This window comes from Macrobrachium nipponense, chromosome 45, assembly GCF_015104395.2.
Source record: "Macrobrachium nipponense isolate FS-2020 chromosome 45, ASM1510439v2, whole genome shotgun sequence".
NCBI lineage: Eukaryota > Metazoa > Arthropoda > Malacostraca > Decapoda > Palaemonidae > Macrobrachium > Macrobrachium nipponense.
In genome coordinates, this window is record NC_061105.1 from 37417572 (window position 1) to 37427571 (window position 10000).

The 10000-nt window shown below is 39.4% G+C and overlaps 2 protein-coding genes across 12 annotated transcripts in view; one reads left to right on the top strand and one right to left on the bottom strand.

The window, feature by feature from the left end:
- LOC135214486 (sodium channel protein para-like) overlaps positions 1-10000 on the top strand; it is a 344371-nt gene that overhangs the window by 143326 nt on the left and 191045 nt on the right. For 9 of the 11 annotated variants that reach the window (XM_064248849.1, XM_064248841.1, XM_064248838.1 and 6 more), the window contains exon 2: positions 111-651. The exons of the other annotated variants lie outside the window; for them this stretch is intronic. The gene's annotated coding sequence lies outside the window, so the exon portion shown is untranslated. The remainder of the gene's footprint in view (positions 1-110; positions 652-10000) is intronic. 11 annotated transcript variants of the gene reach the window in all.
- Positions 1-10000, bottom strand: part of LOC135214209 (nucleoplasmin-like protein ANO39) — a 48969-nt gene that overhangs the window by 14506 nt on the left and 24463 nt on the right. The gene's annotated exons all lie outside the window — the stretch shown is intronic.

A 10000-nucleotide genomic window follows, 5' to 3' on the forward strand; every position in this document is an offset into this window, starting at 1 on the left:
TTTTATATGTTATTGGAACATATATCATAAAAGTTGTCGTTGGAGTAAATAACGTGTCGGTTACTCTCTTATCAGCGTCATTCGGTGTTCCTTTTTTTCTCTTATTTCAGAGGATGCTTGAACAAGTCCTCGCCCGATTTGTGTGTGTCGGTCAGTGCGAAAGCAACTCGTAAGTGAAAAGGGGTTGGAGGTTCCCGTAGAGTTTAGGCGCCCTGTGTGGCCGGCTCGGTGTTGTGCACCTTCAGAGGTGGTGGAGAAAAGAGAAGAATTCTCGTATCTCATTGGTGCTACTTTTGCCTTTTTCCCCACCCCTACCAGGAGGAGGAGGAGGAAGAAGAAGCAGAAGCAGAAGAAGAGGAAAGAGGAAGAGGAGGAGGAGGAAAAAGGCGTGAAAAATCAGTGAAAGGGCATAAAAGGGGTCAGTGCAGGAGGAGAGAGAGAGAGAGAAAGAGAGAGAGAGAGAGAGAGAGAGAGAGAGAGAGATAGAGAGAAAGAAGTTAAAACAAGGACCTTTTCGGAGGAAGGAGGGAGTACGGCTGCCAAGCCCCCCGCCCCCAGCCCCCCCACCCACGATCATGGCCGAGTAGATCGTCATGGGCGGGTGTGCTCGGACTGACAAAAGGACCCTGGACCGTGGATAACATGCATAAGGTATCCTCTTTATGTTTCTCTCTCTCTCTCTCTCTCTCTCTCTCTCTCTCTCTCTCTCTCTCTCCCCGTTCTTCATCATCGACTTTTGTCCTCTGTATTCTTTGTTCTTATTCCACCGTGGATTTCATTTATCATCTTATTGCTGCTATTCATTCTTCCTGAAGCCGCCGCCTTCATTCCATCCCTGCCGTTTCTTCCCTGTTCTCAGGTCATTTCCAGCCTCATTTCCTCATTTTGTGGATATGTGTTGTGACCTTCCTTTCTGAGTTCATCATCTTCCTGTGTTAGATGATTTTTCAAATGTTTCCAGTCAGGTTTCCCAGTCTTCCCAACTTTTCCTCGGCCGTTTTCCCAATCAATATGCCGGTCATTTCCCAGCCGACTAGCACGTATTTTCCCCACACAATTTACAATCATAGCCAACTCGTCTGCCTATTTCTTAAAACCCTGCGTAGTTTCCCCATCATTGTCCCATATTTTCTATAAAAAAAAAACTTCCAAGTCTCCCAGCCATTCGTCCTTGCTGATTAATTTCGTCTTTATTTCACTGTCTTTTTGACGTCTATTTCCACAATATCAAAACTGTTTTGCTATATTTAACCGTATTGCCCTCTACTTACTTATCAAGATGTTTCTATCCTCTCTTGTAGTCTTTTCTAACCTTTTGTTAACCTTTTCATTTACCAACGTTTAGCTGTCCTGTCTCCCGTCTTCTGCTAACCAGTTTTCCAACATTGGTGGGCCAGTTTTCAGTCTTTTTCAAGGCAAATTCCCTACTGTTTTTCTCTGCAGTTTTTCATGCCTTTTCCTGGGCCTTTTTGCTATGTTTTCAGTACACCCACTTTTAATGCTATCCTAACCTAATTACCTGCTGTACTTTCCTCAAAAAACATCTCGTCGCCTCCCTGGATATTTTCTCATCTTTTCCTAGCCAGTAATCCTATTTGAATGTAGCCCATTTTTCCCGTTAATTCCCAACATATTTATCTTATTTTTCCAGCATACTACCTTCACCACTATACCCATCGTTTAACTCATAGATTTTTCTAAACCAGTATCAATTTTCCAGTCTTTCCTTATAAAGGTTTTCAATTTTCGTAATAGGTTTTTACTGTTTTTCGTAGTAATCATTATATCTTCTCCCAATGTGTTTTCTCTTATTCCCTATTCAGTTTCGTATCATCCTCTCCATTCTTCCTTATGTTTCAATCACCTTTTGCTATTATCCTTTCGTAACCCCTATGTCCATCTTCTCCCGTCCAATTTCCACATATTTTCCGAGCCAATTTTGTTCAACCCATTCTCTCGTCTTGACTCGGCCAAGCTTGCCTAACTGCTGGAATATTTGAAACTCTGCCCACACCGCTCTATTGACGTGCCAGGAATGTGACTGAAACCGGTCTATTGCTATTATATATATATATATATATATATATATATATATATATATATATATATATATTATATACTAGTTTGATTCACTTTGAGTTATCATTATTAAAATATCTCGTTTCGGAAATCTGATTAACATCTGCAGGCTTTTGTAATTACGGTTATAGTTTCCTTTATGTAGTTTTAGCCATTTTGATTATTGTGATACTGTTTTATTTTTCTTTGTTTTTATCCTCTTTAGTGTAGATTTGATTTAACCCAAGATTGTCCTTGCTTTAGAAAAGGTAGTATCTCTCTCTCTCTCTCTCTCTCTCTCTCTCTCCTCTCTCTCTCTCTCTCTATTTTATATTTATGCAATAAATTTGGTGTTCTTTAGTCGACGCTAGGGTCTTATTTCTAGTATGTAACGTAAAGAACTGCAGTCTAATATAACAGAGCATATTGACCCAAATTCTGCTTATTGAGCTTATGAAATCATCCTCGAATTGATCACCATAATAATAATAATAATAATGATGATGATGATGATGATGATGATGATGATGTTTATTATTATTATTATTATTATTTATTTATTTATTTATTTATCTATACTTGTTTAAAGCGATCGTCAACTTCGTTGAAGCAGTATAAGAAAGTAACTGATGAAGTAAGTGGAATGGAATCCAAATGAGTGCTCCAGACCCACCAGCAATTTCGGGTAACACCTCAGTAGGGTCCTGATTGTTTCCCCACCTCTGTACATACAGCGAGACTGAGGCATACATTTGACGGGGTTTGGTGCAGTGGAAGCAACAGACCCACTTTTTAGAAGGAGCTTTCATCAGGAGTTTTTAGGGCTTGTCAGTAGGAAGACATTGTCGATGCTTTGTATTAGTAGGAGGAGGAAGAGGAAGTCTTGGATTAACAAATACGAAGGTTTTGCATTTATATAACTGCGCATTTAGGTATTTGTGGAATTGTATGTTTTGTATGTGAGCGCTTAATCTTCATATCGCGTGTTTACAGTCACAAGTGCCTTTACTCTTTTCGGTCGTGTAATGTATTTTTATGCAGTATAATGATTTGCTTTGTTCATCCTTTGTACTCTGTTTATTTCCTTCACATCCAATTATCTCCATGAACAAGTTGACCAGAAGTTACAATTTCGTACGTGCTTGGTTGTTCGTTTGCGTCTGTTTTTGGCTGTAAAGTATTACTCAAAAACGCTCGAACAGATGTCAATATCATTTTTGGTATGGATGGGATGTGGGCCAGGAAAGTCTTCATTGAAGATCTAGATGAGTTCGTACAGATTTAGGTCATTATTTTCTATAGAATAAAGTTCGGTAACATTCCGAATGTGCGTACCCGTTTAATTTTGGTTTCTTTTTGGTCAGTGCTACAATCAATTTAATTTGGCCCATTTTTTATTCCCCTATTCCTCACAATTCCTTGCCATCTTTCTCTTAGTCCACGTCGATGTGCTATCCATTTCAAGGCGTCTCGGCATAAGTGCTGTTCCACTGCTATAACCTGTCATCGCTGCCGTGGAATCTCAGGTTCCGTATCGCTTATTCTGTCCGTTGCCTGTCATATGACGGGCGGCCGATTGCATGCCTTATTGGGGTCGACTGGTGCCAACAAACCGGTGCTGTTTATGATACTTACATTTTATGGTCGTCCCACAGAAAAGTCTCACGCTATCACTCACATAATGGAGGTGCTGTAACTTCCCCTTCTGTTTGTTCATCTCCCAGCTTAATATTGTTGATAGCACGCTTTTGGTGCTGTCTGTCCTCATCATTCCAGAAGAAAACGCGTCGTCACATTCTTGCTCTGGTCTCCTTCCCTTACCTGAATGCTGCATTCAACTTCCATTATGTTCAGGTCCAAATCTTCGAGAAATCGCAATCGCCAGCCATCGCTCGCAATAAGATTTGTCAAACTATTTATGAATATAATATATTCTGTTCATTGAGTGCGATAGGCGCAGTCCACTCCTTGCAACGCGCGTAGGTTCTCTTTTGACTCACAAACTATCCTTCCTCTGACGTCATGCTTCCGGTCCCATCCAGCTATGTGCGACACATCCTTTCGAATGAAAGCAATCTGTCCTTCCTGTGACGTAATGCCATCCGTCATATTTTACACGACCGCCATCTGCATTGCACCACGTGTTTTGTCCTCTCTAGACCGTCCGTCCGTCCGGTCGATATATTCGAACTCTTCTTCTTCTTCTTCTTCTTCTTCTTCTTCTTCTTCTTCTTCTTCTTCTTTCGGCTCTGAATGTTCTCGAGCTGCTCTTGTGATTTCCATGAATCTTTCAATAACTGAGAAACTTTGTGCGAATCCCCCCCCCCCCTCTCTCTCTCTCTCTCTCTCTCTCTCTCTCTCTCTCTCTCTCTCTCTCTCACAGGCAAATTAATGACTTTTGAGATGGGGGACCTCGGTAGTTTACAATTTAGGAAATTTAATACACACGTGTGTATATATATATATATATATATATATATATATATATATATATATATATATATATATATATATATATATATTTATATATATACACACACACACACACACACACAGTTCCGTTTCTTTGCAGCATTTTATTCGTTCATTTTGTGCCTGTCGAGGTCTGTCTCCCTGTGGTGCCTTTGAGAGGGTCGCTGACTATTCTTCAAACACGTCCCTCCTTCTCCTTTTGTTTCCGGCGGACATAAACGCATTATGGGCTGACCCTGGTCCCCTGCCCCGCCCCCCTGCCCCGCCCACCTCCCCCTACTCCCATCCTTTCCCCTACCCCTCGGGGAACAAAAGCTTTATTCTTCATTATAATTTGTCCATTGTTGTGTGTTAATTCTTACTTTCTCGTGTGACTAAGGAACCCCTGCTTGGACTTTTTCAGCGTTTATTTTTTGACCCCTTCGAACAACAATGCGATCGTCTATTCCTGTAGTCCTTTTTGTCATTTCATTTTCTTCTTTAGCTGTTGTTTGAAATCTCTCTTTTTCGTCGTCATTCATTTATTCTTTTCTTTTGTTGGGTTTCTCTCATTGTCGGTTCTCTTGTGGAAAAATCAGATGGTCCATCTTCAATAGTTTATTGTTTTTTTTTTTCATTTGAATTTGGATCTTTTTATCTCGTTTTTTCATATTGGGGTTCATATCATTTTTTTCAATTCGGTTGCCTTACTGATGTGACTACCTATCTGTCTATCAACCTATCAATCTATTTGTCTGTATATCGATCTATTTGACTCGTATTTACTGAGTAGTTTTTCTTCTTCGGGTTCTAATGCTCTCTCTCTCTCTTCTCGTCTCTCTCTCTCTCTCTCTCTCTCTCTCTCTCTCTCTCTCTCTCTCTCTCTCTCTCTCTCTACCCCCGCTGGAAGCCTATATTGTTCTTCTTGTCGTGATCATCTTTCCCCAGAGTTTCCCCGACTCTACCCTACTGACCTAAATCGGCGCAGGACTTTGGCCTATAACGAAATATGCCTAAACCCTGGCCGCCCCCCCCCCTCTATCCCCCTTCACCTGTTCCCTTCCCCCCCGTGCTTAATTTAACCGACATCAGTTTACTTAGGCCTACTTTCCGAAGGAAACCTATTCCCTACGGGGCCTCTTATGGGCTGGTTTTTCCTCGCTATATCTTTTTCTTTCTCTCTCTCCTCGGCGAGAGAATAATTATCGTTAACGAGAAGTTAATTCCTCCCTCCCTCCCCCCCCCCCCCCCCACCAACTCTCTCCCTCTCACACTTTTCAGTCTTAACTTTTTCGAAGTCTTTGAACCCTCTGTTCGTTTGTTTTTCTCGTGTTGTGACATAATTGTATTATTATTATTATTATTATTATTATTATTATTATTATTATTATTATTATTATTATTAAGCATCTTCTATCAAGAGGTTGTTTCAGATAAAAAAATAAAGACGTGACAGTGGACACTTCCGAATTCGTATTTTGATTCTGCATCGCGGTTGAATCTCATGTGCAGAAAGCTTCCTCTCAACATGAACTGCTTCGTAAACCAACAAAAATGGCTCCCACCCAAACGTTTAACCCTTTTATCTATCTAACCATTACCAGCGTCTCACGGGTAATTAGGTCCTTCCTTCCCACTGCCCTTTCCATTGTCGCTATTACTGTGTTTTCTTCAGTCCTCCTCCTCGACATCTTTGAATGATTTAACCTGTTCACATGATACTACTAACACTTTCAACACCTTTGCTTTGCCTCCACATTTCTTACCCCATTTTTTTCATATCTCACTTTGAGAAGACAATTCATATCCAAATCTTCAACGTTTGTCTTTCATTTGGAGTCACTGTCTGCGAACTCAACTGCTTCTTCATATTCTCTCTCTCTCTCTCTCTCTCTCTCTCTCTCTCTCTCTCTCTCTCTCTCTCTCTCTCTCCTGCTCTGTATACTTCACCTCTTCACTCTTACCACAATCCGGTACAATATCTACCAAAATACCTATACGATCAGCAGATTTCACTCTTCCACCATACATATTAACATTCATCACGCCATCTGGTTTCTCTTCATTATCGTAACCTTTTCACTTTTTCTTCTTTGAAACACCCAAATTCAAATTACTTTACCAAGTTCATCGTTGCTGCCCTCGTCGTCTGCAAATATTAATTATGCCATAGTCCCATGGCGATTCATTCTCCTCTCCACAACTTTGCGCCTTCGGGTGATGTCCTTTCCCTCACTTTTCCTATCCACAGCATTTATTTTCCTATCAAATAGTTTTTACATAAATATTAAATAACATGGTTTTGCTTTTTAATCCACACACCCCAATCCTTGTCTAAACCGGTACATTTCTTCGCCTGTCATTCCTTTTGTCGCGTCCTGCTTTCTCATTCCAGTTCCTACACGAGTGCTGTCATAAAATTCATAGTCTCTTTTAGACGTGTACAAATGGAGGGGTATTCCTCTCCCCTAATTCTTTGGTGCCTTAACCTCATCCAGGCGACTTGCACACTAACCCAGACATACCTTACACACTGATCAGCCACTATTTTAATCACATGAACAACTGGCGTTCGTCGCCACAAGTCTTGATCTCGCCTTCCTCTTTTGCGTCATTCAGGTCTGCCTCTCTACTATCCTCCACATCCAGCAAATCCTCAGGATGTTTAATCGACCCATCCGTCTCGTTTTCCTCATGGCCTCCTTATTCATATTCCTGCATCCTTGGATTTGATGCTCTCTTCCATCCAGCAATTGCTTTCCTTTCACTCAATCTTTTCGGTCCGTTACTCCATTGCTTAATGATTTTATTCCATCTTCATAGACTCCGTGATCGCATCCTGGATTATTATTATCGTACGTTCTTGAAGCGTGAGACAAAAGCCCTGAACTAGAGTAGATTTATTTTGATTAAACTATCAGTTAAGTTTAGTACGCATGAATGATAAAAGTAATAAAACCTGAATAATATTAATAATAGAAACCAGTATATGAAAGACAACATAAGATAAAAGATAGAGGAATAAATGGGCACAGGAAACTAGATTCTTGAACGGAAGGCCATATTGTAGTGTGGCACAACAAAGAAGATTGGGAAAATAGGTTGTATGGCTGTTATCCAGCATAAGACAGCTAATTAGGTCATAGATAAATCAGCAGCAAAAATAAAATAAAAAATAAAAATAAGAATAAAAACATCAGCACATGATACACCTGTTTAGGTATAGAATCTCTCTCTCTCTCTCTCTCTCTCTCTCTCTCTCTCTCTCTCTCTCTCTGTGGTGAACGGTGAAAGGAATAATTTAAAATCTAATTAAGTGTCCCATGGGAAGTTAATAAACAGTAGTGCAAATTGGATTCTGCATTTTAATTTTTGGCGCTGAGAGTCACACGTGGAGAGAGAGAGAGAGAGAGTCCACACACCATGTATCTCTAACTTTCGGGGTTTGTTAGCTTATAGATAGTGTGTTTTTTCTGTATATATTATATATATATATAGATATAATATATAATATATATATCTATATATATATTTATATATATATATATATATATATATATATTTATATGTGTGTGTGTTTTCTTTTGGGTGGAAGTGTTCGTTCAAGTATGTATAAGGATGATAAAAGTATGTTCCTGTCGTAAATGGGCGTGTGTTCAGGTATTCCCTTGGAATGCTGCCAATTCATTATGGATACGGTTCAGTCCTTCCTGCTCAGCTATGTGTCATGACCTAAGGCTGTAAGCAGACGTGTTCTTAAAGGTTGCCACTTTTAGTATTCATGATATTTTATTATTCCAATGCAGCTGAACCAGACCACTGAGTTATTTCGTGGCTATTATAGGACTGGCCAGAAAGTTAGATAAGTTGAACAGGAACGGCATAAGAGAAGGCAGAAAACAATACAGTAACCCTTGTTTGTATTAAGGTGTGAAAGAGTTGTCATGTATGGATTTTAATTAGAGGAGGCTAAAGTAGATAGCAGTAATGTGAGAGAGCGAGAAGGCAAAAAGTTGTTGTTGACCATGTGAGAATTTCCCGCCAAAATTAGAAATTAGGGCTTTGAGAAACACAGGAAAATGACTTTGGAAACAGAGAGTTTCCAGATCTTCGACCTGGAAAAGCTCCACATTCCAGAAATCAAGAACTAGAGACAATAATTTTCATAAACATTGAGCAACATGAAGTGTTTCATGTTTATAAGCTGGATTTTAGTGACACAAATTGAGATCTATAAATATTTCACTTAATAAATTAAAGACTGGAGAAACTCACGAGTTTGAGATGGAGAGCTGGAAAGCTCCTTTTCATTGTTTGAAAGGCTTACGATTACTTACATTGAGAGGCCTGGGGCCACTCACAATGGAAGAAATTGAGTGGTACAAAAATTCAGTTCCAGATACTGGAAGAGTTCAAAATTTGAGGCTTTTATAGCTAGAAGAACTCAATTCAGACATTGTGATCTGCAAAGCCTGTAATTTGAGAAGTCAAGAGCAGCGGAAGCTCACAGGTTTTAAAAATACAGACACTTGAAGCGTGATGAGACCAACAGAGAGCTTGGAAAATGCAGCTTCAATCACTGATACCTGGAAATTGCACCATTTTACAAATTGGGACCTAAAAATGCGCAATTGTAAACATTTGGAGCTGTACGAATGCAGCATTTCGGAAATTAAGGTTTGGAAAATCATAATGAAATAGCTGTGAGCGGGGAAAATGCCCAATTACAGATTTTGAGCGCCGCAAATGCAATATTTTAGAAATTAATTAATAACTGGAAGAACGCAAGAATAAAGAACTTGTGGTTGGAAAACTACACATTTTTAATTATACAAGGCAGAAATGCAACGAAAGTTGGAAAGAGCACAATTGCATGACATAGAAAGCTTGAGGAAATGACAGTTTAGAGAAAACGTGAATGGGTGAAAATAAATCTCATATCAGTTTAAAAAACGGAAAGAACAAGAGACGGAGAATGAAGGCAAATATACTATGTGGTTTAGAGGCGCCGCTCCCATCCAAGAAACCTGATTTTTCAGAAGTGAGAATTTGACGTCATTTAGATTAGAGAAATCTATGAACATGCCATTGGCAAATCATGCGCTCTAAAAATATTCCGAATGGAGATTTTGACAACGCGAGGTCTACAGATTTCTAAGAGCGTAAGGTTTGCCGAAGTAAAGTTTTGGAAGAGCAAAATAAGGTTGACAAACTTTAGACACTGGAGGAAATGATTGGTTGTCAAAATTTTCCCCGAGAAACTTATGCCAAAGATATGGGTTTAAAAAGTAAGAGTATTGAGAATAATAAGTTATATGACAAATAATGAGAAATGGGATGACAATTTTAGCCAAATAAGGGCACGAGGGTTGAAAAAATGAGTTATTATATAATTATTTTTTATGAAAATGTATTATACAAAGAAAATATGACGTTTCAATTCTCAGGGTTTAAACAGGCACACAAAAGGAGATTTTCTCCCACCCTCGGA